This window comes from Pelodiscus sinensis, chromosome 11 (genome assembly GCF_049634645.1).
Source record: "Pelodiscus sinensis isolate JC-2024 chromosome 11, ASM4963464v1, whole genome shotgun sequence".
NCBI classification, from domain to species: Eukaryota; Metazoa; Chordata; order Testudines; family Trionychidae; genus Pelodiscus; species Pelodiscus sinensis.
The window spans coordinates 48,651,713-48,679,099 of NC_134721.1; the positions used below are offsets into that span (position 1 = coordinate 48,651,713).

Sequence of the window (27,387 nt, forward strand, 5' to 3'; positions counted from 1 at the left end):
TTCCATTATATATCTGACCCTAAATGAGTTGCCAAATGTCACACAGGGACTCTTCAGCAGAGAAAGGAAGAGACCTTTGGTTTCCCAAGTCCCAGGCTAGCATTCTAGCCATTTTCTCTCCTTTGCTCTCCCTTTTAGTTATTATCAGTGTTCTACTATCATAAAACTACACTGCTCCATTCAGCTTGCTTAGCTTCCTGGGTCAGTGGCACATAATGAAAAACTTTGGAACACATTATACTTAGAAATAACAGCAACATATGAATAGAGAAAGGTAAAAATATGATTGGAGGCATGGATAGTTATGAGGGACAGCTCCTATATTAAATTCTATTTTAAGAGTGAGAATCATTTCGTTTGGAACGTACACCTAAGAGAAAGGACACAGGCAAAAACATTACACAGAAAGAGAGATAGGTATTCCAATTTCCTTGCTCCTCTAATAAAAAAGAATCAGATGTCACTCATAGGCAAAACATTTGAAAAACAGATACCAAGACATATTTTTTATGCAATATGCAGTTATCCTAAGGCAGTAAAACAGGCTATCACTGGAGCGGGGGAACGGAATAGGGTGGTCAGTGTTTTAGAAGTGATTATTAATATTTGTATTACAGCAATGGGGCCCCTTGGTGCTAGTCACTGTACAAACACTTAGCCAAACAGCCCTGAATCTAAACAAAGGCCACAAGACAGGAAGGGGCAGGATGAGAGGAAACAGAACCATATAGAGAATAAATTACCTGCCAAAGTCATATAGCAAGTCAGTGGCAGAGCTGGATACAGAAACCAGGTCTACTGGTTCCTGATGCTTACTGCACATACAGAAGAAAGGATTAAATACTACTTCAGGAGGAAGCATTGCCTAACAATTATAGCAGGAGTCAGAGTCAGCAAAACTGGATTAGTTTTCCAGCTCCATCACTGACTAGATGGGATAGGCTAGACATGTTGCGCGTTGTGCCTCAATTTTCTCATGTGGAAATGGGGATTAAAATCCTCACCATTTTATAAAGCACATTTCAGATTATCAAATGAAAGATGTTGTGCAAGTGCAATGGATTAGTATGATATACATTTGCATGAAAAATAACTGCAGCAGTTACATTAGCTACAAGAAATTTACAAGGGCTGTAACTCTTCCTTCAGATCACCTGCAGGAGTTGTGAAGAAATGTCTTCCCGTGGTATAATATTGTCCAATTAGGAGACTGGTAGTGGATTGGTAGGGGAGCTTGCTTTCTTCTGAAATGTTCCACATCAATCACTTTCGCAAGCAGGAGATCAGACAAGATAGATTGTTGGTGTCTGTTAATGTGACAAGTCTGACATTCTGGCAACAGCTCTGATTCTGTATTCTTCTTTTCCTGGACTTTTCCCTCCTTTGTTTATCTGGGGTTATTTATATGAAAACAAGATCCTTGTTTCATAAGAGATCGTTGGCTCCTGCTGCTTATTCCCCACCTGAAGCCTCTTAATCCTCTCACAGGGATATTAATCAGTTCTATAGCAGTCAGTTGTGATGTCACAAAGAGCATTTTAACCTCCACGTAAAAGAATTTTCCTGTCGCTTGTCTCACTGTGGCACAGACACACCAGGGAAGATTAAGCACAGTCACATACATAAGAAAATCAGCCTGGGCATAGGGAAGCCAAAGGACTTACTGATTTTGGGAAAGGAGTTTTTAATGGGAATACTGATACAATCTTGATTACTCTTGCATGAGCAATGATAAGAGAATTTTTTAAAACCAATAACCTGTTTTATATGAACTGTGATGTAGAGCATCTCTGGTATATCTCCAAAGTGTGAATGAGAGAAGCCAACAGATAACATGTCTCTGATTCTACTCTCATTTACATAGGTGTAAATCAGGAAAAATTCCACTGTTATCTCTAGAGTTTTCCCCAGGGAAAATGGACATGAACCAGAACAGACCCCGTAACTCTTCCAACTCTAGTAGTAAAAGGTGGAATTCCTCCAGGTAGCATAGGTTTTGCCTTCACTCAGTGCTGTTTGCCACAAAAACATGCATTTAGATGTGTTTTTAAGTTGACTCACTTCCTCTTTTAGGTTGCCCACTTTAGTTTATTTATCTTTTGCTTTGCATGCTTCACATCATGGTCTGCGAAAAGGGCCAGAAAGACACTTTTGGGATGCGAATGAGGACAGCACAGAAACATTCCTCCCTACTGCATCCCCCATACACCTATGCACATGCACACAAACACACAGATTTTGCAGCACTGAGATTTTTAGCTAATGCAGTTGCAAATTCCAGTATAATGACTCATGATAAACATGGCTGGGAACTAACATTCATGTCCAGTTTCAATCAAGTTTTATACCTGCGTTAGTAAACACATATTAAAACACAATTAACACACCCTGCTAAGTCAGCAACGATGGTGGCTATGATAGCCTGTGTGCCCTGAAGTGGCTCTGCTGGTGTCCCAGAGCAGGCAAATGGGGGAAGGTTTCTGATCCCAAAAGTGCACCTCAATTTACTTAGGATTCTTAGGAAGATTTGTCCCTCAGCATGCACTTGAAACCACGGTCAAACCTTTTTGATGGTTTCCTAGCATCAGATCCCAGTAGCACTAACAAACCATTGTGTCCTACAAGTGAATTCAGACAACGGCCAATGCTAGTAGCTTTGTTAAAGATGTCTCTAGTTTAGTTTAAGCACCCACAGTTAAGCTGGTGCAGTGTGTCAATCCCTATGTGGTTTTTAAATGTGGAAAGATTTCCTCATTTTTAAATTCCACGAAAGCCTCCATTGAGTGTGAAGTCTTATGACCAGTTTCACTTACACCAGGAGAAGTCCAACAAACAGTGGTGTTAAAGGCTCTTCAAGGCCAGCATGTGTCTGAGTTTACACAATAGCAGTCAACCTAATCTACCAAAACGGGCTTCAGCATCTGACCTAGCACTAAGCTATGATTATGACAGAGATGAATTCAAGAATTCTGAGGTTAATTCTTGTTCCTTTACAAGCTAATAATCAGCACGTTTCTCCAGCTCACAGTTACCTCAGAGCTATGTTGAGGGATTCTCCTCTCTATCTACATGTCTGGGCAGGCTTGCGAGTCTAGAAACTTGAATTCTTGTTCCATATGTAATTTATTTTGATGATTTCAACATGATATTAATATTGTATCACATTATTTAATTATCTCTATGATAATTAAACTGGACTTCCTCATTTGTAATTCTGACTGGCAACGTAGGCCTGAGCAATGGCATATACAATATATTTCCAGTTAGCTTTAAAATAATGCCACGTACATCACAAACCTGTAATTAATGGAGTAGAATGTCTGGAATTAGCAGAGAACCAAACAAACCAAGCACTTGTAGATATTTTCCAGGGACCAATGTGGCACTTGGCAGAGAAGATGAACAAGACTACTATACAGATCATTCCGCCTCTGACCTATATGAAAGTGACAAAGAATTCTGTAAACTCTTTGCCAGTCTCCATGGTGTTACATGATGCACTCGCAGGGTATGCGATTCACCAGGTTTATTGCCCTTCTCCCTGTTACATGACGCACTAGCAGGGTATGCAATTCATTGAGTTTATTGCCCTTCTCCCCTCTGATGAGCCCAATATACCCTCTACCTGAATAAGCCGGCATCTGCCCCAGTCCGAACGGATCCGCCGTTAGTCCCTTTTACTTGTCCACAGGAATACCGTTAGCTTCCCACGTCATATGGGCCGCGGCTCTGGTTTCCATCCAACACTGCCTGGACAGGTAGAGGGACCCCGGCCCACCCTCACTCCCAGGTCCCAGCCCAGGCCCTAAGGTGGGGATCAAATCTCCCCACCTGGCTGACGGGGGTGTCACTCCTAAACACGCCAGCCTTCAGGCTCCACGACCCCGCCCTAGGCCACTTCCTACCTGCCTCCTACGGTCCCTGTACCTCCGTCCTCTTTGTCTCCGGACCACTCTGGCTATCTCGCACCGGCAATATCCTCTCAGGATCCTGCTTTGCCTCCCCCTTTTGCTCTTCTGCCCTCCACCTTTTAAACTCCCCGCCCTCTGGCTTTCCCCGGCGGCAGGGTTCTTGTGGAGTAGTTGTTCTGCGGCCGCCAGGCCGGCTGGTGACATCATCCACCTGTGCCAGTGCTGAACAGGCGCCACACCTCCGCCACTTCTCCTGCAGCCGCGGCTGCCCGCACAGTGCTGGCACCGAGGCAGCCAGAGTGCGGGGCGCAACCGCTCTGTCACACATGGGATAGAAAGAAACGAACATTTTCAGAAAAAGAAACAAAGAATTGACTGCTATTGAATGATCTATAAATTACAACATTATGGAAGTGCATACCATCTTCTTCAACGCTAAAAGACAAAAGGAAAAGACTTAAACATAAGTAGTCCCCAGATCCTATCTGAGTTTTTGAACTGCCTGGCTAGTAGCAGTCACAGGAGAGATGTTAAAATGACTAGGCAAGACCTAAAAATAAGCTGTGGCAGAATAATAGTCAGCTAAGGGCAATTTAGAGAAGAGACTGACAGAGTCCAATAAACCCTGCCACTCTACTGAAAGCATCTTTGCACACTCCATCACAATGGTCGGTCAAAAGGTTACTGCTTGAACAGAAATCTGTACTGTATGTTGGGAATATTGTTGCATTATAATAATAATACTTTGAATTATATAGCATTTCACTTCTTCAAAGGATATACAAACATTAACGGTTTATTATCACAGCCACATGAGATGGGAATATACCTGCATCTCCATTTCACAAAAGGGAAAAGTGAAACACAGTGACTTGCTCAAAGTGATAAAAAACAATGTCAGCATTGAACCAGACTTAGAAATCAGGAATTCTGAGTCCACAGTCGTGTATCCAAACCAACAGACAACACTTTCTCAAAAGTCTTTGCCAGCTGACAACGGCATTATATCTGATTTAGTCATGGCTCGTAGTCGGACATCAGCATCAGCAGGGTAGGTCTACACTACAGAGTTTTATCAGAAAAATGGCCATTTTCTGACAAAACTTGAGGAACGTCCACACTGCAATTGCATTCTTCCGCAAGAAAATTGAAAGAACAGAGGGATTTATTCCAGCATTGGTAATCCTCATTCTATGAGAAAAAAGCCTTTTTGCGAAAGAGCTTTTCCACAAAGAGGCGTGTGTGGACGGGGAAGAGGGAGTTCTTTCAGAAGAAGAGGAAAGAGGAAAAAGCCATTCCATCTATAGCAATCACAGCTTATATGCGAGAGAGTGTCCATTCAGTCTGGACACTCTCTTTCGAAAAAGGAGATCACATTTTCGATGCTCTCTTTCAGAAGAAGTTTTTTTTGGAAGATACTCTAGACCAGGGGTGTCCAAACTTTTTTCAAAGAGGGCCAGATTTGATGAAGTGAACATGCGTGAGGGCCGACCATTTTGCCTGACATTCTTTGAACCATTAAAATTAAATGCAAATTAACTATTTTATGCAAAGTTTATTGCAAACGGCATACTTTTCATTTCGTCACATGGAATACAAATCTAAACAGGTGTTAAATCACTCTGCCTTTCCAGGAAGCTGAAATATATGTCAGGAACATTGTAAAGTACATTACATATTATTGGTAATAAAGGTTGTCTGTCAACTTTTAAGTTAAAAAAATATGAACAGGAACATAACACCAAGTATACATGTTGTGTCCAAATATATTTATAACTGATTTAGACCAACTGACATTAACTGAGATTTTACAATGTATTCATCTCAATACATATGGATTCGTTGGGGGCCTTAAAAGATAGATATTGCCAAATTACCTGTGGGGCCGTATTAAACTGGAACACAGGCCGCAATTGGCCCGCGGGCCGGACTTTGGACATGCCTGCTCTAGACATAGCTGCAGATGCGTGTGAAGTGTTATCCTTTGATTTATGTAAACCTATCATACTGATCAGTATTGAGTGAGAAGCCACTTTCCCCCCATTTGGATGTTTAATTATTGATGGGATGTAGGTTGAAGGGAAGGATCTGTGAACTGGCTTGAAAATGGCTTGCTGTGCAGTAACATCCATGTAGACACAGCTAAAGCACACTGAAATTCCCAGAATGCCCTTTAGCTACTACAACCTGTGAAGTGTAGTAAGTCAAAGTGCACACTGGGATATTCAGTGTGCTCTAGTGGTGTCTACATGAAAGCTTTTGCACAAGAAACGGTTGCACTGTAGATTGAGAGTCTGACTTTGTATTCAGTAATGTCCCATGTAGACACACCCTTTAGATGCTTCTGAAAATTTTGCCCAGTGTCAAAATCTAAGCACTCACATTGCATCAATATGATAGTACACAAGAACCAGACAGTGAAAATGATTATAAACTGATTATAAACCAACATTAAAATAACTAGTCTATTTTCATTGTCCAACCAGACTGAAGTACAAAAAAAGACACCCCACCCCAAACATGTATATTTTGTGAATCTGTTTATACCTTACTATGGAAGAATACTTAAGAAGAAATTGTTTATGGTATAAACAAATGTATATACATAAATATACTATATTTGAAATCAACTTGCATGTGCATGGGCATGAAGAAGTAGACTTACCTATTCAAAATTAAATGTACTATGATTTTGTGTAAACTATTTTATCAAACTTACAACAATATCTTTCCTGGAAAGATTCTGCAATAGAGTGGTCACAAAAGGACTAATTTGTACCAAGAAATTTTAAATGAAAAACAAAACTGGACCTGGGAAGAAGCATTGGTGCGATTGTTAATTCATCACTTGGCACTAGATCTGAGGTTAACACTACAACGGTGTTATATGTAAACAACAGTCTGCTGTCATTTATTAAAACATAAGTTTTTGAATGTTTTGCTTCTCTAGCATATCATGGACCATACAAGTACCATCATGTTATGATGACATTTAGAGATGGAGTAATTTAATGAGATAAACTAGTCTGTCCCAAGCCAGCACAGTATTTTATTCAACCATATATGCTTTGGTGCATTACTGGAGCTATTTGTAAATGCCTCAAGTCATGCTGTTTACACTGCCACGGGCCATTATTCTATAGTAGACCTCGCTCATATAAAATGATCTTAATATCCAAGCATGATCTAATCCATTTTTCAATGGGATGCCCAGGCATAATTATGGGCTTGATTCTGCAAGTTGTTGAATTTTCAGATCCTAATCCAATGAATGCATAAGCATATGCGACCAGATCCACTGACTTCAAAAGACCTACTTGCATCCTTAAATGCTTTGCTAACGTGGTGTTCACCATCTTGCAGGATCCAGCCCTGCAAGAGTAACTCTTAACAGGATCTGGTCCTTACTCCTTGTTTATCTACCTTCTAATGCACAACTTGGCAATCAATTTCATTCTTTATGAATACCATCCAGGTTTCCCAGGACTTAAACAGAAATTTTTCAAATACCCAACATTTTCCTATTTTGCATCTTCCTTAATGAAGAGCTGCTTCCATCTGAAGTTCAGCTAGTGTTCTAGTAATCTCTTTCTTGTCATGATCACAGTCATGGTCAGGTCAGCATACTATATGCTAGATCTCTTCTTTCCCTAATATTTGCTTCCAGCATCATATCATCTGATACTATCCTAAGCATTTGCTGATCCTGCACATCCATCCTTCACCCGTAGAATTCCTTTAGGGTGCATCTACACAGCAGCATTATTTCAGAATAACAGCCGTTATTCCAAAATAACGACAAGAGTGTCCACAGAGCAATTCTGTTATTTGAAATAACAGACAGCTTATGCCAACTTTTGTAAACCTCATTCCACGAGAAACAACACCTATTCTAAAAGGGCTATTTCGGAATAGCAGTAGTGTGGACACTCTACTGCTGCTATTTTGAAATAGCTCCTCCTCAGGGCCATTCAGAGTAATTACTCCCCTGTGCTTCCTGGGGTTTTATATCGAGGTAGCACGTCCACATTAGGGAAGCCTTATTTGGACTAATTTTGAACCTTCCCTGTAGTGTAGACGTGCTATTTTGAAATACTCTATTTCAGATTATTTCTTCTGGAATATCTTATTTCAAAATAAGCGTGCAGTGTAGACAAACCCTTACACTAAATCTCAGTAAACTTCTGTCACTTTGTAGCCTTGCTTTTCCCATTTTTGCTGCTCCTTTCTCTTTGCAGAATGCCTCTGTCACATTTCATTCACTTCTAGGTTGTTCACATCTTTCTCTAGGGGTATGGTTCTCGCCTACAATTTTCAACAGCTCTGGTTTTTCCTTAAGCTTTTCTAAAAAAAAATTAAGGTCTCCATTCCTGCTAGAACCATTTTTCCTTGATTCCTCTTTTTATTTTTGAGTGTCTCTCCAGCTATGTTTGATCCAGAGTGATCAGTTATTCTGTAGTTTTCTTTGTTTAGTTAAGTAAAGAACCAGGGGAGCAATTTGCCTTACACTCTTGTCCTTTGCTACCTTTGGGTCTTTCAGTGCAGTGCTATTCCTGGGCCAAATCCTACTGGAAATCAATGGGTCTGCTCATCCGAACAAAGCAAACAAGATTTGGTCTCTATTTGCACTTGCCTCTTATCTCACTCTTTGCTAATTTCTTTTGCACCTCAACCACTATAACAATTATAACTAGATCGATTTTACGTATCCCAGCCTGTGTAACTGCTGCTTTCAAAGGTTTCTAGCCAGCACTGTTCACTTTTATCTCCCTAAGACCAGCATGAAAGCCTATGCAAAGAAAATCTGCAGAACCCATACCCAGTGAATTAAAGTCATGGTTGATTTAAGATGTGAAAAGCCAACTGTGACTGTACAAGATAAACATATTATGATGAATGAGGCCCACAACTAGACTTATCATACATAAGACCTAAATGCCAAAAAAAAGGTGATTAATTCCTTTTACCTAGAACAAACCATAATAACAAATCCCTCCTTTTTATATATTTATATCTAGGGCCCAATTTCACAGCTCTGCAAAATGCATCACAGACCATGAAATAATCCCTTCCCCATGAAATCTGATGTCTTCTTTTCCCTAAGAGCACCCCCACCAAAGCTCTGACTGGGCAGTGGAGGGACAGGACTTCTCTACCTCCGGCATAGCTACTGGGAGTGAGGAGAGACCAGACAGATTCACCTTTGGGTGAAAACAGGCACCATCAAATTAAGGTAAGTGTGTCGTTTTGGCAACATCCCCATTCGCTCAGTGCATCGTAATAATATAATGAGAACAGTATTTCCACCATGGTCCTAATAACCTAATGGGTAGGTAGTTAAAAGCCTTATTTAACATGCAAGTGCATTGTTTTGTGTGGCTCTTATGATGTCCAAGTGTAATTAGAGATTAAGCCACTCATGTAGGACGCGCTCCATTTTCTTCTCACATGTAAAGTGGTTTAACAGATTCTCAGTTTGTAGGTTACCATAATGGGCCAATTCCTTTAACCATTACCTCACTGGATAGTGTTCAAGCCTTGAAATCATGTGACAGGTGGCTGCTGTAGCTCAGTAAATCCATATATTCAGCAGGGCTGCTGGAACTAGGGTTGTTTAGTGTGCTACCATACCCCGCAGCCTGCAGTAGTAGCAACCAAATACATCATTCCCATGGTTTCCATAATCAGCAGCCCCACTATAAAAAGTGTTTCAGCCCTTCTGATACTCAGTGACAATCTCTAGCAGACAGAACTGAAGTTTCTGCATCTTTGCCTTAAGAGATCCAAAATTTTTAGTCCTATGTAATTCTTCCATTTCTAAGAATTGCTAGACTGAAGGATCAGGATTGGCTTCCATTACTGAGCGTTTCAGCACAGCACTTTCTAGCATTCACAATGCCTCAAACAAGAGCTTTCCTCATCTCAAAAAAAGGGGGAGAGATTTCAATCACTATGATGAGTAAGTCTATCATCAAATACAATATGCCCACAAATATGCCTGATTTAATCATCTTAAGGACACGCCTATCTCAGGGCATATCATCCCCAGACTCACTATACCACAGAATTTCTGTTCCAAAAAGAAATGACAACCAGGTGATTAATGCTGATCGTATCTTCAGTGGTTTTGCCAGAACACACAATGGGTAACTCAAAAATCTATGGCTGCTATAGCGCACAGTTACAAGAACAAGAATACCTTTTCTAAACTTGATCTGCACACTGTTTGAAAAGCCCGTCTTCACTGGTTCCCCAACTAAACTCCAACCAACCAGTTTTTATGTGTACTCTTCTGCCTTGGTATCCAAAATTAACACTATTTTTACTCTCACTAGTTTTGAAACCACTAGATGACCCAGAATCCAAGTCTACTACATTAATACATGATCCCATCGTGAACTGATTACTAAGCTGATGCACCATGATTTTGCAGTCTTGTCAGTAGAAATAACCAGCAAGCACACTAGAAAAGCAGTCTTTTTGTATGCAGTTCTGAGACTTTTTCCTCATAGATTCTATAGTCACTCCTCTGAAGTCATTTAAAAAATAACAAATAGTTCTGCAGCGCCTTAGAGACCAACAAAAAATGTGGACGGTATCATGAGCTTTTGTGGGCACAAACTACTTCTTCAGATGAATGGAGTAAAAGGGGTCCATGAAAGCTCATGATACCATCTACATTTTTGTCTCTAGGTGCTGCAGAACTATTGGTTGTTTTTTAATTTTTTTCATTTACAAACTAACACAGCTACCCCTCTGAGAATTTTAATCCTCTGAAGTCTTTAATTTTGGGTCAGCATTAACATAAATATTTTGATCTAAAATTAAAGCATTTTTGATCTGTGAATCATAGCTTATTTTAGAATCCCTAAAACAGAATAATTTTTAGTTACTATATGGACAGCATAAAACATGTTGGGAAACATCTAGATCTTCTCACCTTGCATTTTATGGACCAATCTTAGAACCAGATCTTGCTGTAATAAAGCAACATTTTCTACTTCCACACATTTCACAAGCATTAGAGGAACCATGTACATATAGGGAATGAATTCTAAAGTTATTACAAACCATTTATACAAGGACTGACCTTATCCAATAGTTTCTCATGCTTTCTGAGAATTACAAGTAGTGCATAATTTGAAATGAGGTAGATGCTTTTCGCTTATCATTAATTCTTGAAAATGCGTCGTGCTACTTTACTTCAGATGACTTCAGGGGCTACATTATTACTCTTCACTTCTGGCTTTTGGTGTTTTTTTAATCCCTAAAAATACAATAGAGTGGCTTGATTTCATCTTATTATTATTATATATTTTAGAAACATTCACCTGTCTGTCCGTCCATCCATCTGTGAGTCTTATTTGTTCAAGAACTCCTTCTAAATGGTGAAAGCTAGGACCACCAAATATGGTATGCAGTTTCCTCCTATCATAACTTAAAGCAAGGTCAGGGTTTGGTTGACCCAGGAGAATGGGATGTGCCTGGAATTCAATTGTTTCTCATAAAAGGGAAAGAAAGGAGTCTGGTAGAAGGGTGTTATACTGTAGAATGACCACAGAGGGGCAGCAAGGGGCCAAAGTTGGGGACTAGGACAGCTATCATCCCATTGGGCCAGCAGAGGGCAGGGATGGGGAAAGTGATAGCTATATACTATATATTTCAGAGAATTTGTCTGTTTGCATGGCTGCTTGTCCATGTGTCTATCTGTCCCCCAGCTCACAGACATGCACTCCTTCCCTGGCTGTGCCCACTGCAGCAGCCATGGACAGGTGTTTCTCACCTGACCACAAGCTGCTGCAGTGAGTAAGGGCTGGGACTGTCCTCTCTCCTTGGGACAGCCTGCATGCTGAACCCCTCATCCCCCATCTCACCCCAGAACAATGAATTAAATGAAGAAAAACAAAACTTATTTAAGGACATGAGCAATGCTGGGTAAATCTTCTAGTTTTATACATATATACACACATATATAAACATATATACTTAAAAGCATATTCACATGGTATATATACATTTTATATATACAAAATCAACCAAGCCTGTTAAAATAGTGAATGGAAAAAATCAAGGAATGATTTGTAAATTCAGCTGTCTAGCTCTTGCAGTACAATCTAAGTTTGTAATTGCAAGAGGATGCAGAAAAATGTGACAAAGCCATTGCTCCCGAAAATGCAATCAAATTGTGCTTTGCAGAAGCAAGCAAGCAAATTGTAGTTTATTTTACTACAAAGCCTACTCTGGCTTCCTTGGCAAATTTAACAATTTCACTCTGGGAAATAGGATTTTTTTTTTAGGTTCAGCTCAATTACGATCTGTTAAAGCCTGAGAAAATGTGATCAGTGCATTATAAATCTATAAATATTCCAGTCCTGTTCCATTCTTAGAGTACAAATCTAAGTCTACTTTGCTTTAATGAAGTTTCTGATGAAGAGATTCACCTTCAGCTAAGCAGAGATTGCTCATTCATATACATGTGGCTTAAACCATGGTGGACTCAACATCTCCAGCGGCAATGTGCTGCTAGGTCATTGTGCTCCCCAGAAGTCACACGCTGCTTTAAGTTATTTATATATTCATCAGCTAATTGCTACAGTAGATCATTCTCTATCACCTCCTCCTATTATCTCTCTCCCGGAAGGACATGCAGTCACTGTACATCCTAACTGGCTCTAATCAGCCAATACACCTCCCTGCACACCCAATCCAAAGTAGGAGATGCCCTCAGTTAAATGGCTAAAGTAAAATGGTTCATCATTCTATAGCATAGCATTTAGCTTTTTGGTGATATCCACAGGCCCTTTGTACCAATGTCCCTAGAATTACTGTCATCTCTCCAAGTTCATAGAATACTAGGACTGGAAGGGACTTTGACAAGTCATCGAGTCCAGTCTCCTGACCTCATGGCAGAAGTTAGTGGAGACTAGATGGCCAGACCTTGCCTTTCTGAGCCTTCTTTTGCTGTCAGACAAAAAGCAAACCAAGGAAAATTCCTCATCCCTTTGCAGGTTCCTTGTTCCATTCTCTTGACTCAAGTTTCATTTTTATGAACTCACAGTTCTTTGGTACATCACAAAAATGGATCCATAAGTCAGAAGGCAAAACTTATGTGTCAGTAAATTCAGTATATATAATGATCCCTGTTTCTAATTTTTACCGTGCTCCATTGGCAGATAACCCAGGGTATGTCTACATTACCCCGCTAGTTCGAACTAGCGGGGTAATGTAGGCATACCGCAATTGCAAATGAAGCCCGGGATTTGAATTTCCCGGGCTTCATTTGCATAAGCGGGGCACCGCCATTTTTAAATCCCCGCTCGTTTGAACCCCGTGCCGCGTGGCTACACGCGGCACCAACTAGGTAGTTCGGACTAGGCTTCTAAGAACGAGGGTTCGAACGAGCAGGGATTTAAAAATGGCGGCGCCCCGCTTATGCAAATGAAGCCCGGGAAATTCAAATCCCGGGCTTCATTTGCAATTGCGGTATGCCTACATTACCCTCCTATTTCGAAATAGGAGGGTAGTGTAGACATACCCCCACAGCTCTAAAATGTTGGAGGGAAAGCAGGATAGCACAATAATGTTACACTCAGCATTTAAGTCTTAGTACTTTGTACTGATTGCACTGGACAGATCATAGGAAAAATTAGGTCCCACAAGGCAGGTAATGTCCCCTGAATTCCAGACCAAGACTAGGGACAAAGAGGATAGTTTTCAAATAATAAAAAATTAAAGATTCATTCTGGATTGCCAGTAGGCAACTTGATAAGAGACAGTCTCAGTCAGTCACCAGCAAGATACCAGCTGAAAGGAGGCAAAAGGTGTGTGTGGGGGGCGGGGGGAAGGGGGAGGAAAGAGACTTGTTCTTTGCTGACACTCCCAACTGAGGGATGCTAGTTATTCTGGGTGCTATTTTGATATTGCTGTTTATACTACTGTACACCAGATACTGTGGTTAAACAATTTTTGAGCCACCCTGACTACTTGCTTCTTCAGTTATTTCATTAAATAACTAGTGGCACTTTGATTACTTGTTACTTCTTAAAAATTAACTTGTGTGACCTTGTGTGTTCTTCCCTGCTCTACAAAATGATTGGGTACCACTTCAGTCCCATTGGGTCAGTATTTGGGGGTGGATTGGACATTGCTTGCACCTTGGGAGCCAACTGTCACCCCACGTGTAACCGGGTAACCTCTGAAATTTTCAGTGATTACATGATTACCTAATTAAACACATTTTAACATCCCTACTATTCATCCATGAGTTCTGAAGGAACTCAAATATGAAATTGCAGAACTACTAACTGAAGTCTGTAACCTATCATTTAAATCAGCTTCTGTATCAAATGACTAATAGCTAATATGGTGCCAATTTTTAAAAAGGGTTCCAGAAGTGATCCCAGCAATTACAGGCTGGTAAGCCTGACTCCAGTACCAGGCAAAATGGTTGAAACCATAGTGAAGAACAATATTGTCAGAAAGAGATGAACAAAATTTGTTAGGGAAAAGTCAATATAGTTTTTGTAAAGAGAAACCATGCCTCACGAATCTCCTGAATTCGTCGAGGGGGGGGGGGTCAACAAGCATGTGGACAAGGGGGATCCAATGGATCCAGTGTACTTAGATTTCCAGGAAGCCTTTGACAAAGTTCCTCACCAAAGGCTCATAAGCAGTAAGCTGCCTTGGGTTATAATGGAAGGTCTTCTCATGAATTGGTAACTGGTTAAAAGATAGGAAACAAAGGCTAGATATAAATGGTTAGTTTTCAGAATGGAGAGAGATAAGTGTGGTGTTTCCTAGATGTCTGTACTGGGACCACTGCTATTCAATATATGGCTGAAGTATCTGGAAAAAGGTGGCTAAATTTGCAGGTGATACAAAACTACTCAAGATTGTTAAGTCACAGGCAGATGAAACTGGGTGACTGAGCAACAAAATGGCAGATGAAAGTCAATGTTCATAAATGCAAAGTAATGCACATTGGAAAACATAATCCCAACGATATAAAATGATGAGGTCTAAGTTAGCAGTTACCATTGAGAGAGATCTTGGCATCATTGTAGATAGTTCTCAGTGGGCAGCAGCAGCCCACTCAATGTTGGGAATCATTAAGAAAGGAATACACAAGAAGAAATAAGCTCTCATATCGCCTTTGTATAAATCCATGGTACGCCCACATCTTGAATACTGCATGCAGATGTGGTTGTCCCATCTCAAGACAGATATATTGGAATGGGCAAAAGTTCAGAAACAAAAAGGTTCAGGGCAACAAAAATGATTAGGGGTCTGGATTAGCTTCCATATGAGGAGAGATTAATGAGATTGGAACTTTTCAGCTCGGAAAAGAGAGCACTGGCCACTGTCAGAAGACAGGATACTGGGCTGGATGGACATTTGGCAGAGGTGAAAGGTGGTGTGCCCCAGTGTGCCACTCTGGTAAAAAGGAGCAGAATGGCACTGGGGTGCACTGCTGCAGGAGGCGGCATGGCATGCAGGGCCAGCAGCCAGGACTCCAGCATGTGGGGCAGTTGGCAGCAGGGACCACAGTGCATGGAGTAACCAGTGGCCAGGCAGTGGGGTTCCGGCCAGTCCCAGGGGAGCTGGAAGCTGGGCACCGCAGTCCCAGCACTGAGATTCCCCAGACACGCCCAATCCCCTGCCTTGAGTACCCCCCCCCACAAACCTCTGCCCTGACTCCTGCACCCCCTATGCCCCTGCCCTGAGCATCCCCACGCTCCTCCACCTGACTCCTGCATCCTCCACATCCCGACCTTCTGCCCTGAGCTCTCCCACACCCACACTCCACCAACTCCCAGCCCGTGAACCTTCAGGAGCAGGGGGGGACGTGTTCGTAATGCTACCGTATCTGTAAGAAATCTAAGTTTAGTTTCACCCCTATGTGACCCACTATGGCCATTCTTATGTTCTTGCGTATCCAGTGTTTGAGTGGGCTGCCCTATCTTTTTCTGGACTACACTGTACAAATATTTACTTCTCAAATTCACTATCCTGAAGCACTTTAAAAATAATTCCATCAAGTCACTGGTAATAAAAATAATCACTCATCTGTGGATGTTCAATATCTAAAACTTCCTGGAGCTACTAACAATAAATACTATTATTTGCTTTTAGCTAACTCTGTGTAGGAGTTGCTTAATCAACTCTCTTTTCTTGTTATAAATAATGACTGTACTTACTGGCTGCCTTGATGACTAATTGGCACCATATAAGCATTTCTTGCAAATCCTCAGATGAATTTTAAAACAGCACTTAAGATGGTGATTAAAAAGAGAGCATTATTTCAAACCCTCCATGTCTGGTCAAACCCCAAACACAGTTTGATGTGCAAGGTGGGGAAAGAAGGTGTGAAAGGTACCCCACAAGCCAAACTTCTCTAAAGTACTTAGAAGTTTGTTAGGATGTGGACTAACTAATATGCCAGATCGGGCAGATCTAACACTGATGTAATCATACAATGACTGGTAGGTGCCTATGTAGGTTCTCTGCAGAATATTAATAATACATTCTTACTCTTTGGTGCCCTGTCTGTCAGAATTCATATGGCAGAGGATTTGCACTATGGCAGCCACGTAGCATTTAGTTCAGGGTGTCCAAAATGTAGCAGTGCAAAGAGGAAATAATATAGAGTATTAATACTACACCTGTATTTTTGCACTTCTTTTGTTTTCAGAAACACAGTTTTACCAAACACATGCTTGAGTTTCATACTGACTCTAACTAAATCCTATATTTTGCTTATATAATGGCACTGCTACCTTGTCTTCCAGAGAGACACCTACACACACTAAACAATTATTCATCCAAAGAGGAATGACTATAAACAGCACCGTGTCTGGACTTTGAGGCAATTGCTGTTAGTGTCTCATTATGTTTTTAATTAACACAACAAATGCGGTATCACAACGTCACGCTTTGCCTGCCTCAGGGGATCTCATTAAATATATCTGCAAACTGGAAGAGATAGCACGGCGTTCTGGTGGGAGAGAGGGAGAAAGCTGCTACTTGACATATTTCAGACTTCCTAAAACCATTTTTAGACATCAATGGCTCTCAGACTTATGCTTACGACTAATGAAAATAAATATCAGCAGCTACCATAAGGACAGGAACCAAGATAAATGGCTATCGTGTTTTCCTATTTCCCTCTGGATGCTCCCCAGATAGTGTTGTTTTAGAACCCCTCCCACACAACACACACAAATACACAACGTTAACATGGGAGAGTCGGCCACGATATGTCTGGTGCTCTAATTTACTAGGCACTGCTCCTGGAATTGTGTTTACTAGATTTTGTGCCTTAATTCAAAACAGCCTGTCCTTGTCCAACAAAGCACGTAAGCACATGCTCTGTTTTAAGCATATGCTTAAGTCCCATCAAAGACAGCATGATACTTGGTGCTTTGAGAATAAGGAAGTGTTGCTGAATCAGGATGTTTGGGACTCAGATCCAGTGTCTACTGAAAATAGACTCCCAACTTCCACAGAGGAATGAACTCTTTGTGGACAGTGTTAAATCGAATTTCCACTCCAAAGGACCAGTGGGAGAACAGTGTCAGCTTCAGTTCCGATAGGCTTGTAAGATAGAATTCTCTTCCTTTTTCCACTAAAGGAAAGCTAAGGATTGACCATTTACTACATCCTCAATTGATGTCACTCTACACAGCCACAGCTGTGTTTAATAAAAGCGCACAAGGGCTAGGAAGAGTCATCCTTAGGCTTGATATGGTGTCGTGTGGTATGTACACCCCGGAGCTGAGTGCGGAGGGGCTATTCCAGGATATGGACGTCGCCCTGTCGGCTGTTACATCATCGGTGATCTCCCCTAGTCCATAAAAATCAACCCTCACTGTAGGGTAGTGCAGCCCAATGGCTAAAGTTAATAGGTAGCTGTTAGGTCCCAACGATACAGCCTGGCAGCCAGAGTCCATAAGGAGTAACCATAAGCACCATCTAGCAACCACAGTTAATATTGGATGGCCCTTTAACTCCAGGCAGCATGGCCACATGGCCAAAGTCAATAAGTTGGGTTCTGGCTGAAGGAGTGGGACTTCCTCCGCACAAAGGGTTTTAACCCCACCTGATTCAGTGTGGGGTAAGTACACACCGTCACATATGGTAACACTTTTGATGCCTTTAAAGGACAGAGAAAAGGCTGCCCAGTGGAGTCAGGAATATAATGAAAATAGTGCCTGATAATGCAGGGCATCTTTCCTACTTAAAAGATAAAACGTGATCCTTATGCTTCATCATCTAGCAGAAGGCAATTAGTCATCATCCTTGGTTAGTCCTCTGGCTGTCTGAATGTGATCTCTAACCTATACATTTTTGCAGCACTGCTGTAGAAGGCATGAGGTGGGTGGGTAGCCGAACCAGGGGATCTAAATAACAAACTTTTAGAGAAGAAATGAAATACCAACTTCCCAAGGGAAAAAAAGTCCTGTAAAAGGTGCCAGGACAAGTTGCAAAAACCTCCAGCTTTCTCTGAACCTTGGGAAAGAGTGCAGCATTCATTTTCTCTTTATATTCTTCAGATACCTGAATCCTGAGTGCATTTTCGCTGGCTTATGAATCCAGAATACCAACACATTTTGCTAACAGCTTCATAGTTCAATAGTTTTCTATTTCATAAAGACATTTGACAGATGATAAACAATTTTTAGATTCTCCCTTCCTATCATCTTTATAGAAGCAGAGGATAAAAGTAACATCACAGGATACAGCCCAAGGGGGAGTAATTTTGACATCTGGATGTTTTGACAGAACTAATAGTAATCATGCTTAGAATTTATAATGTTTCATGATTAATGGCTAATGAATCCTCTCAACAGCCCAATGTGGGAAGCGCTATTGTCTCCTGTTGACAGGCAACCTCAAATTGGTTATATGAACATTGGAGGAAGATGTAAAGTTATCACACGCTATTTTGTAAAAGAGAATCTCATCTTTATATGTAGCTGATTTCTTAAGCTAGTGTTTTGATATTATACCATTCAATAATCTATGGTGGATGATGCTTTTTGATTTATCTACTGTAATAAAGGCATACATAACAACCTGGGTTACATTCCTGGCATGCAGGGTAACCTTGGACAAGTCACTTCACTGCTCCAGGTCTTAGTTTACCCATCTGCAATATGGGCATTCTGATATTTACTTCCTTTGTAAAATACTTAGTGATCTACTGACAAAAGTGCTACTTAAGTGATTATTATTTATATAATAAATAATAATAATAATAATAATACCAATTCATTGCACAGTAAGTTTTTACAGTTGTCACAAATTTGGGTGTTTTAATAAATAAAACTGAAATAAGTTTACAAAGCCATCAAAGATCTATAGTAAATTAGTTGTCTAGGGATATGAGACTTCTCTGGGTGATATTGGTGGGTTTTATTTATTAATTATGTTATTCATTACATTTTCATACTAGGCTAGTCTGATGAAGCTTCAGCATTTTGTGAGAATTTGTTATATAAAATACAGTAGGTAATTTACTTCAACATTTACAATGAGAACACAGATACACAGAGATACTGATGTATGGAGTTTTCACCTCCAATCACTAAACAACGCAGACTCAGTTGCTCAGAAACTGTACAGTCTAACCAAGATCAACATTTAATTAGGGTTTGGGGTTTTCTTTGGTTGTACATGCCACACTACAATTATGTCTGTATGTAACAGTGATATAGGGACAGATGGCTAAAACCAGGCAGTGTTAAGAAATACTTTCCAAGTATCAGTGAGGAGAGATGGGTAGGGGTTAAGTGGGCAGTGGGTAGATCTGGAAGGAGGAAAAGAATAAGAAAAGTTTGGGAACCTCTAGTGCAGCCTGTAATGATTAGCTGGAGATGCTCATACATCACCATTGCAGTTCTCTGTGCTATATTTAGTCCTATTATTAAGGCAGAACTATTTTAACTTACAGGCTGGTAAAAGCTCATCTGAAGAAGGAATACGAAACACTATACCTTGTTTCCAAACTCTCAGTGTCTGTGCTGAGTTTTGAGTCTAAGGTTTCAATCCCGAGAGAGCAACATGGTGGTGATATCATTTGCATTCAGTAGTTACTAATGATAGGGTCCTATAAAACCATATGTACAGTATGTCATGTCTGCTCCATATGCTCAAAAAGTTACTAGTAAAACTGTCCAGAGACAAATAAAAGGGAAGGTCAAAGACAGTTTCTCCTGATGTCTGAAAAGACACTCTGCTTAATGGAGTTACAAGTCAGACATTACCACAGTTATTCCAGTCATTCCAAAGCTCTGAAAACATCCACAGCAAATCAGTTCAGACTGTTGCCACCAAATTCCACCTAATGGAGCCAAATGGAAAACCTGTATAAAGAAAACAGCATCTTCCCTAACGGAGCTTTGTAAGGCAAGAGATTTTGGAGTGAAACATTAAAAATAATCTGTGCAGCATTGTTCCAATGTAGTTGCATTGCTAAAAGTATATTTAATCGCTCGATGAAAGATCAAATAAGAATATGCTCTAAACACACCAAACTAAGAAAAATGCAATATTCACTAATGCTTTGACTCCATACACATACTTACTGCTTACAAAATTATGAATATGCATACAATGTTTTATAAATCAGTATCTTTGGAACTTGCTAAAAAAATGTGCCCTTTTCAACAAAAGGGGTAAAGATTTTAAGTTGAAAATACTGGGGCCAACAGTTTCCAAAGGCCATAACTAAGTTTAGGTACCCTGGCTCAGCAACATAGATTCATACATTACAAAGCCGGAAGGAACACTTGTGATCATATAATCTGACATCCAGTATAACAGAATGCAGGACTTCCTTGAATTAATCCCAGTAAAAAATCATCCAGAAAAAAAATCCAATTAGAAAAACATCCTATTTTGATTTTAAAATTGATAGAAAATATGACAACTCTTAGGGTATGTCTACACTGCCACCCTAGTTCGAACTAGGGTGGCTAATGTAGGCATTCGAACTTGCAAATGAAGCCCGGGATTTAAATATCATTGCAGGAGAAGTAACGGTAGTTTGAATTAGGAGCTTTAATTTGAACTACCTAGTCTGTGCAGCATGTAGCCGTGGGCAGGGAGTTTGAACTACGGGGCATTTAAAAATGGCGGCGCCCGGGAACATGCAAATAAAGCCCGATATATTTAAATCCCGGGCTTCATTTGCAAGTTTGAATGCCTACATTAGCCACCCTAGTTCGAACTAGGATGGCAGTGTAGACATACCCTTAGTTAGTTGTTCCAATTATTAATTATCCTCGCAGTTAAAAGAAAAAACACACACACATGGATTTTAAGTCTGAATTGGTCTACCTTCAACCTCAGCCACCGGATCTTATTATATTTTTCTTCTGCTAGATTAGAGGGCCCTCTAGTATTAAATTTCTGCTCCCTACATAGGTACTTCTACGGTCGAGTCACTCCTTAACCTTCCCTTTGTTAAATTAAATATTGAGGTCCCTGAGCCATATTTTCTAAGCCTTTTAAAATCGCTTTTGTGGCTCTTCTTTGAACTGTCTCCAGTTTTTCAAAATTCTTCTTCAGTTGTGGACATAGTATTTCAGTAGAAGCTGCATCTCCTGTTTTTATATCCAAGGATCACATTAGCTATTTTGGCCTCAGTACCACACTGGAACCCCACGTTCAGCTGATTAAGTCTATTTGGGTATGTCTACACTAGCTCGTTAGTTCGAGCTAGGTAGGGTAATGAGGACAAACAGAGCTGCAAATGAAGCCTGGGATTTAAATATCCAACTCCGCTTGCCCTCATTACCCTACCTAGCTCGAACTAACGAGCTAGTGTAGACGTACCCTTTCAGAGTCACACTTACCAGAGTCATGGCTTACACCCTGTTCCTTGATGTATGATCTTACATTTGGTAATACTGAAACACATATTGTTTGCTTGTGCCCAGTTTACCTTGCGATCCAGATTGTTTTGTATCAGTGACCAGTCCTCTTCACTATTTGCCACCGTCAACTCTTCATGTTAACGACAAACTATCAATCTTTTCTCTCTCCACTCGGCTCATCTGAGAAAATGGGTTTTGCCCATGAAAGCTCATGATACTCTGCGTGTGTGTGAGAGAGATTCTGTAATGTGCTACAGGACTATTTATTGTTTATCAATAATGATTTTAATGTTTTCTTCCAGGACATTGATTAAAAATGTTAAATAGCATATAATCAAGAACAGAGCCCTGCAGAACCTCACTAGAAACACTCTCAATAATGCTTCTCAGTTCACAATTACATTTTGAGACCTACCAATTAGCCAATTTTTAATCCATTTCTTGTGTGTCATGTTAAGCTTGTATCATTCCAGTTTCTTAATCAAAATGTTCTGAAGTATCAAGTGAAACATCTTACAGATGTCTACATATATCACATCAACCCCATTACCTTTGTCAGCCACATTTGTAGAAAAAATGATATCAAGTTAGTTTGATAAGACTTTTCCCCATAAATTCATGGTTATTAGCATTAATTGTATCATCTTTCTTTAGTTCTTTATTAATCAAACCCAGTATCAGCTGTTGCATTATTTTGCCCAGAATCTCAGGGCAAATTGACTCATGATTACAGCAGAATCATAGAGTTACAAACCCTGGTTGGGGCTGGCAGTGGGGAACGCAGACTTGGAAGGTCCAACCTGTACTGTGTTAAATGTAAATTACTAAAAAGATAAAGGGAAAGTTTAAAAAAAGATTTGAAAAGGTAAGGAAACTTTGTGTTTATTTAATTTAAGATGATTACAGTAGCATTTTTCTCCTGCATAGTAAAGTTAGACTCATAGACTCAGACTCCAAGATCAGAAGGGACCATTATGATCATCTAGTCTGACCCCCTGCACAGTGCAGGCCACAAAATCTCACCCACCCTTCCTAGAATAATCCTCTCACCTATATCTCAGATATTGAAGTCTTCAAATACTTTGAAGACCCCAAGATGCAGAGAATCCTCCAGTTGTGATCTGTACCCCATGCTACAGAGGAAAGCGAAAAACCTCCAGGGCCTCTGCCAATCTACCCTGGAGGAAAATTCCTTCCCGACCCCAAATATGGCGATCAGCTAAACCCTGAGCATGTGGGCAAGACTCATCAGCCAGACACCCAGAAAGTTCTCTATAGTAACTCCTATCATCCCTCCATTGACCTATTTCCCACTGATAATGAATGGTCAACTAGATACCAAGATCCTGTTATCTCATCAAACCATCCCCTTCATAAACCCATCTAGTTTAATCTTGAAACCAGATAGATCTTTTCCAAAGCTGTACTAAGTCATGTTCAGTTGTAAGCTTTTGAAAGAACAACTATAACTCTGAAAATATTTCAGAATTACCAGTGGAGCTGACAGCCCTACTGGGTCCCTGGACAAGGTGTATTTGGGAGGCCTAAATCTGCACTCCTGGAAGGGGTGGGGCCTTGGGCACAAGGCGCGGGACAGGGTGCAGCCAGCGTTCAGTGCTGCCTGGGACCAAAGTTCATTCTCTCTAGCCCTATGCACTGCCTGGAGCACACTGTGTGGTATGCTAGCAGCGATTGAAAGAGCCCAGGACACAGTGGCCGGAAGCCCTATGCCTTTTTGAATCACTGGACTCCGGGGCAGTTACTTTCATGGGAGAAAAGGGAAAGTCCTTTCATGGACTGATAACTGGTTAAACCATCAGAAACAAAGTGTAGGAATAAATGGTCAGTTTTCAGAATGGAGAGAGGTAACTAGCGGTGTGCCTCAGTGGCCTATCATGGGATCAGTCGTATTCAATATATTCATAAATGAACTGATGATACAAGACTGCTCAAGATAGTTAAGTCCAAAGCAGACTGTGAAGACTTCAAAAGGATCTCACAAAACTAGACTGGACAACAAAATAGCAGATGAATTTTAATATTTAAAGTAATAACATAATCCCAACTATACATATAAAATGATGGGACTACATTACTTGTTACCACTTAAGAGAGTGAGATCTTGGAGTCATTGTGGATAGTTCTCTGAAAACATTGACTCAATGTGCAGCAGCAGTAAAAAAAGCAAACAGAATGTTCGGAATTTTTAAAAAAGGAATAGAGAACAAGAGAAACGATATCTTAATGCATCCGTATAAATTCATGGCATGGCCACATACTGAATACTGCGTACTTTTATCTAAAACAATGATTTCTTGGCACTGGAAAAAGTTCAAAAAAGGGTAACAAAAATGAATAGGGGTTTGAACAGCTGTCATATGAGGAGATATTAATAAGACTGGGACTTTTTAGCTTGGAAAAGAGACAAATAATGGGGGGGGGGCATATGATAGAATCATGACTGGTGTGGAGAAAGTAAATAAGAAAAAGGTTTTTACTTGTTCCCATAAAACAAAAACTAGTTACGAGGGTATCACAATATGAAAAGAATAGGTAGTATGTTTAAAACAAACAAAAGGAAGTATTTCTTCACATAATGCACAGTCAACCTGTGGAACTCCTCACCAGAGGAAGTTGTGAAGACCAAAACTTTAAGAGGGTTCAAAGAAGAACCAGATAAATTCATGGAGAATAGGTCCATCAATGGCTATTAGCCAGGATGGGCAGGAATGGTGTTCCTACCCTCTGTTTTTTAGAAACTGGGAATGGGCGACAGGGGTGGGTCACTTGATAACTACCTGTTCTGTTTATTCCCTCTGGAGTACCAGACATTGGCCACCCTCACAAAACAGGATATTGGGTTAGATCAGTGGTCTCTAACCTTTTTAAGCATGATATCACTTTTTTAATTTAAGTGCAATCCAAGATCTACCTCAAACCCAAATACCCTTGCCCCACCCCTTCTCTGAGATCCCACCTTTGTTCCCTCCATTCCTCCCTCATCCTCCCCCAGGTTGGGGTACAGGGTTGGGGTGCAGGCTCTGGTTTGGGCCAAGGAGTTTGGAGTGAGGGAGAAGATGCCAGAAGATAGCCAGGTGAGGTGGGTTCTGGACTGGCTTATGGGATAGGGCATTTGCCGGGGGAGCACAGGGTGGTGGGTTAAAGTCTCACCCATCCCAGGAGCAGCTGGTCAGCCAACACAGGCTGCCTGAGAGATGGAGCTGGCTCCCATATTAGGAAGGCAGGATAAGGGACCTGCTGAAGGTAGGGAGGTGAGATGGGTTTTTGAGTGGACAAGGGGATAGGGCATTTGCCTGGGGAGCACAGGATTGTGGGCTCGTGTGTCATCCCCACCTTAGGAGCAGCAGGACAGCCAACAGCAGCAGGACAGTGTACGTGTTGGATCAGGAGATGAGAGGGAAGGACAGTGTATGTTTGTGAGAATGACAGACATCTGAAGAAGTGGGTTGTGCTCATGATACCGTCAACATGTTTTGTTAGTCTTTAAGATGCTACTAGACTATTTGTTGTTTTTTAAGTTTTTTCTCTTACCAACTAACTCGGCTATACCTCTGAAGTTTATAGCAGAGTGAGTGCTTCATCCAGTCCTTTGAATCTATTAGCTGGAAGCTATCGGGAGCTGCTGTTTAACATCCTCCTCAATAACTGTTGGAATGAAGAGTATTTCAACATCACTGGGTACTATGAATAAATCATCTTTTGTTTGCTGAAATGCAGAAGAGAAATATTCATTGCACACACCTGTCTTTTCTGCATTATTATTGCTTGTTCTACCATTTCTACACAGTAACAGACCAAGACCATTGTCAGGAACCCTTTTATTCCTAATACACTTAAAACTCCTCCTTTTTTTCTTTAACTTCGCTGAGCACAGATTTTTATTTTTGTCCTTTTACTTCCCTTATTAATTTTCCACCATCCCTAGCTTCTGATTTATATTCATTGCTATCAACTTCCTCTTTTTTGTCATAGATACAGTTTTAATGTTTATATCTGCTTTCACACTCCCCACCGTAAATTAGATTTTTTTTAAACCAGTGTAGCTGTCCTCCTTGTTTGCAAGAGAATGGCTTTCTGCACATCTAGTAAATGTTCTGAAACAACCCCCAGTGATCATTCACATTTTCCAATTTAAATTCTGAAGCATGAGTGTAACTTTAAACATATGATTTTAACAAGTCATGTACTTAAAATTATTCACAAGTAATTTGCTGAATTGGGGCCATATGTTTGATTTTTAGTGGTGCTGTGCACGCATCAACTCCTATTGATTTCAGCTAGAGCTGCAAATGCTCAGCACGTGGGAAAAATCAGGCCACCTATTTAGGTTAAATAAAAAAGGAACTTATGTATATACTTTGTGAACCCAATTTTGAAAAATTGGAAAAATAATCTTTGCCAATGCAAATACAGTGCATGCAGAAAAATAAACTTCATTTGCACAACTGTTCCACTAAAGTGTCATCTATTAAGAATTAATTGATTGACTGTTCAGATGTTGCTTTGTAAGCAGAGAATTTCAAGCAGGTTCCTGGGTAAATGGCACCACCTTCAGTCTTCCTGGAGCCATGGGACTATTGTTACACTACTGTGTAATGGAGACTGATTGTGTATATTGTTTTTGTTCTATTTCTTCAATGCCACGTAAAGTGTTTTGACCTAAAGTCATCTTAGCTACTAGAGGCAGTTTTTTGTAAATAAATACTATTTTAAACATTAATTTAAAAATATTATTAATTTTAAAAATAATTACATTTTAATGTATTTAAAATAATAAAAAGACAGGTATGTAAAGCACCCTAATACATCATTAATAGTAGAACAAAATATTCATTTTTGCTTTTTTTAAATATACGATGAAAAACTTAAACCCAAATTTTGTAGACAAATTCCAGGCTACATACATAATCTTACATTTATCTTTACACATATGTAATACCCCTTGGTGTTACTCTTGAGACTGATAATCTATTTAAATTTCTATTAAAAAAAAGTGTAAATCAGTATTTTCAGAAAATATATGTTATTTTAGGATCAAACCAGTTTTGTAGGTATAAATCCTGATGTCCTCACCTAAGTAAAACACTAGTGGCAAGACAGAAGCAGTCTTACTTGGCAATCAGTGGGCACTCATGTGCTTGATGGCTTTGCTGAACTGGGTCTTGGACCTTAGGCAGGAGCAATGAGAACGTGGGATTTTTCAGTTTGCTACCAATTAAAAAAAAATCATTTCAGGTTGATCTGATATCAACGGTTTTTTTTTAATTTCTGAAGAATCAGAAATTTTAAAACATTCTGTTTGGATTGAGCAAAATGTTTCCGTCAATCTGAAGTGTGACATTTAATTTTTATTTCAAGCACTTCATTTTTAAAAATGTTTTAAATAAAACAGGAGGAAAATTCAAAATAAAAAGTGATTTTGAAACCCCCTTTCCCCCCCCAAAAAATCAAAATATTTCATTCTGAAAATGCTCAAGCCAAATATTTTGATTGTTTTGCAATATTTTCATTTGGGAATATGGGTCTCGACTGAAACTATATAGTGAATTCAACAAGAATTCACCAACCATTTTCAC

The 27,387-nt window shown here is 40.1% G+C and overlaps 1 protein-coding gene across 10 annotated transcripts in view; it reads right to left on the reverse strand.

The window, feature by feature from the left end:
- Positions 1–27,387, reverse strand: part of IQSEC1 (IQ motif and Sec7 domain ArfGEF 1) — a 611,669-nt gene that overhangs the window by 158,141 nt on the left and 426,141 nt on the right. The window contains exon 1 of one of the 10 annotated variants that reach the window (XM_075939731.1): positions 1,155–1,383. The exons of the other annotated variants lie outside the window; for them this stretch is intronic. The gene's annotated coding sequence lies outside the window, so the exon portion shown is untranslated. Of the gene's footprint in view, positions 1–1,154; positions 1,384–27,387 lie in introns of those variants that run through there. 10 annotated transcript variants of the gene reach the window in all.